A 4,308-nucleotide genomic window follows, 5' to 3' on the forward strand; every position below is an offset into this window, starting at 1 on the left:
TACCACACCGTCTTGATTATTGTTATTTTGTAGCAAGTTTTGAAATTGGGAAGTATGAGATAGCCAATATTATTCTTTCTAAGATGATTTTTTTTCTGTTCTGGATCCCATGAATTTGGAATTATTTTGTCATTTTTTACATAGAACCCAGATGGGATTTTGATAGGGATTGCACTGAATCTGTAGATCAATATTGCCATCTGAACAATACTGTCTTTCAATCCATGAACATGGGATTTCCCTTTATTTAGGTCTTCTTTATTTTTAAAAATTTTTTTTAAAGGTTTATTTATTTGAGAGAGAGAGAGAGCACAAGCGTGCGGGGGAAGGGCAAAGGGAGAGAGAGAAAGAGAATCCTGAGCAGTCTCCCTGCTGAGCACAGAGCCAACCCTGAGATCATGACGTGAGCCAAAATCAAGAGTTGGACGCTTAACTGGCTGAGCCACCCAGGTGCACCTTCTTATTTTTTTTTAAATAACGGTTTGTGTTTTCAATTTTTAAGTCTGGAATTTCTTTTGTTATATATATTACTAACAATGTTTTTGTTTTTGATGCCACAGTAAATGGAATTATTTTCTCAAGTTCACTTCCAGATTGTTAATTTCTTTTCTTTTTTTTTAAGATTTTATTTATTTATTTGACAGAGAGAGGGACAGCCAGTGAGAGAGAGAACACAGGCAGGGGGAGTGGGAGAGGAAGAAGCAGGCCCCCAGCGGGGCAGGGATCACGCCCTAGGCCAAAGGCAGACGTTTAATGACTGAGCCACCCAGGTGCCCCTCAGATTGTTAATTCCTAATGTAAAGAAATACAATTGATTTTTATATATTGATATTGTATACTGCCACAGTATTCCACTAATACGTTAGCCCTCATAGTTTTTTAATGGATTCCTTAGGATTTGCTATATATAAGATTATATTATCTTCAAATAGAGATCCTTTTACTTATTTATTTCCTAACTAGATGCCTTTTTATTTCTTTTTCTTGACTATAGAACTTGTAGTACAATCTGTAAAAATGGCCAGAGAGGACATCCCCATCTTGTTTCTCTGTTCTTAGAGGGAACATTTTTAGTCTTTCTCCCTTAAGTGTGATGTAAGTTGTATGTTTTTGGTAGATGTCCTTTATCATGAAGAAGTTCTTTAGTATTTCTAGTTTGTTGAATATTTTTATCATGACAGGGTGCTGGATTTTGTCAAATGTTTTACTGCATCTGTTGAGATGATCTTGTGGTTTTTGGCTTTCATTCTGTTAATATGATGGCTTATATTGACTGACTTTTGTGTATTATACTAAATTTACATTTCTGGGATAAATTCTACTTGGTTATTGCTTATAATAATTTTTATATATTGCTGGATTCAATTTGCTAGTAATTTGTTGAGGGTTTTGCATCTAATTTATAAAAGGTATTGGTCTGTAGTTTCCTTATTATACCTAGTCTTGTTTTGATATCAGGGTGATACTAGTCTCATAGAATTAATTGGGAAGTGTTTCTCCCTCTTCTGTGTTGTTAATGTAATCATAATCATATTGAAAAATTTACTGTGAGGAAGAATACACTTCTAGAAGTTATGAAATATATTTATAAATTTGCCAATCCATATAATATTAGTGTAATAGGCAATCCACAATTGCTTACTTCTTAGTTTTCATTAGAAATTACAGTTTCTGGGGTACTTGGGTGGCTCAGTTGATTAAGCATCTGCCTTGGGCTTAGGTCATGATCCAGGTGTCCTGGGATCAAGCCCATTTCTCCTTGCTCAGGGGGGAGTGTGCTTCTCCCTCTCCCTCTGCCCCTCCCCCCGCTCATGCTCTCTCTCTCTCTCTCTCTCTCTCAAATAAATAAAATCTTTCAAAGATATTTTTTTAAAAAGTATGGTTTCTAAAGATTAAGAATGCTAATCAATATATGTAAATTAAAACAGGTAGAAATAATAAGGGTGGGGGGGTGGGGGAATGGGATAGACCGGTGATGGGTAGTAAGGAGGGCACGTATTGCATGGTGCACTGGGTGTTATATGCAACTAATGAATCATCGAGCCTTACATCGGAAACCAGGGATGTACTGTATGGTGACTAACATAATATAATAAAAAATCATTAAAAAAAAGAAAAAAAAAAGAAATAATAAGGGTGAAAGGTAACAGCTGTGTATAAAAAGTAGGTAAGGAAAATAGGGTATTTTAAAAAATTTTTATTTGAATTCAATTTAGTTAACATATACTGTATTATTAATTTCAGGGGTAGAATTTACTGATTCATCAGTTGCATATAACACCCAGTGTTCATTACATCAAGTGCCCTCCTTAATGCCCATCACCCTGATCCCCCCATCCCCCTCCCCTCCAGCAACCCTCTTTGTTTCCAATAGTTAAGAGTCTCTTATGGTTTGCCTCCCTGTTTTTATCTTATTTTTTTCTTCCCTTCTCCTATGTTCATCTGTTTTATTTCTTAAATTCCACATATGAGTGAAATCATATGGTATTTCTTTCTCTGACTTATTTTGCTTAGCATAGATAGGATGTGTTTTTTGGATAAGGAAAAGTATGAAGGACTTGTTTTTGTTAAGGGAAAAAGAGAGTAATTTTGTCCTAAAGTAGAATGACTGGTAGTTCCAGAATGAGAAAGAGGAAAATACAGGACAAAAACTGAATGGATGGAAGGTTTGTGCAAATGGAATCTTGGGAAAGGAATTTTATGTGTGGTCAAGCTGGCTATGATTAGAATAGATTTATTCATAGGTTTTTAAAGAATAAGCCTTGATATTAAAAGTACACTGGTGCAAAATTTGAATTTGTTTTTCTCTCTGTTAAAAAGACAAAGTTTTCTTGGACTGTTGGTTGGCTCTTGAGAAGAGATTGCGAAACGTTTTTCCTTACCTTTTGGGTAATCTGCCTGGGAAGAAAAAATTTTGTGTCTTGCCAAAATAATTTCCTGTGCTTCCTGTTGTCTTTATTAAGGTCTTCGATTACATGAGAGAACAGAGTCTTCTCGATATGAAAAGAGTTACGTTTTGTTTACAACATTGTAACCTTCTGTATTTGCCTTTAAAATCTTTTATTGTCACTTTGGTTAAATAAATAAGTATTGTTTCATAATGATTTGTGATCCTATTTAATAAAATGTTCAAATCTTTTGACATTTTTGACAGCTTTTCAAAATAGAGTCTTTTTTTACCTCAGGCTAACTTTGAGACTTCCTAGAAGTCCATGGAAAATCTCAGAATATTTTTCTCTCACCTTGTAAAAGAGAGATGTTAAACTAATTAGGCTTATTTGGTGTGTTAAATTACATGGGAAGCATTGCCAAATAAGAAGTGGCGATAAGCCTTCTTAGGTTATATACATATTGGTATATATTACTATTATAAATATTCTGCAGTTGTTTGAAGTTCATAGAAATTTGTCAATATGCTCATTGTCCAATTACTATCTGAAATTGCTGTATGCCACAGAGATAACTAAATTTCCTTTTCAAATAAACTCTCATCAGATCTTTAACCACAGCCATTTTTGAAGTCATTTTGTCATTTGCAGGCAATTATTATTTTACTCTGATGCTTTTGTAGAAGTGTTTCATCCTCAAAGAGATTCGGGACAGGACTCTGGCAAGTATTCTAAAATACATTGTTCTGGTAATTGTTAAGATCATACCACTAAATTGGATAAGAATTTCTAGAACTCTAATGGAAAAATTAGATTCAAGTAGAACAAGAATTAACATGGTATTTAATGAACTGGTGAGGATGATTATAATTTTTATGACTTTTTGTTTGAAAAAAACTCTTGTTCTTTGATGTTTTGTTTCCCAGATTTAAGGATATCTTTTTCTCTTTTCTTTTAAGCTCCGTGATTTGGTAAATTATTCTTTTATAAACAGAATCAAAATATTTATCTTTTCTTCCTACTTGATCCTTCCAGCATTTGGAAACTCTTAGTCAGTTTTTTTTTTTTTTCTTCTGTGACAATAAAATAATTTGCATACATTCAATAAAAATCTGTTTTTCTTGTAACAGGATACAATTGAAAGCATTGGTTTCATTACTGAGACTTTGACTGGAATGTCATAGTTGAGAATGATCTGCATAAAATCAGATATGACCAGACAGCTTTAAGGAACTAAGGTTGACTTTATGGAGCCAATAAAGCCCCGTGGAAAGACTGCCTAATATCTCCCTTACAGGGTTCCCAGATTTATCAAGTAAGAAAGGCCACATCCTGAGGCCCCAGCAATACCAGTGTATTTTAGGAACCTTCAGGGAAGAGAGGAATTCATCCAAATCTATAGGTTATCTCAGGTGACATC

Source organism: Ursus maritimus (genome assembly GCF_017311325.1).
Source record: "Ursus maritimus isolate PB19 chromosome X unlocalized genomic scaffold, ASM1731132v1 scaffold_X1, whole genome shotgun sequence".
Classification (NCBI taxonomy): Eukaryota; Metazoa; Chordata; class Mammalia; order Carnivora; family Ursidae; genus Ursus; species Ursus maritimus.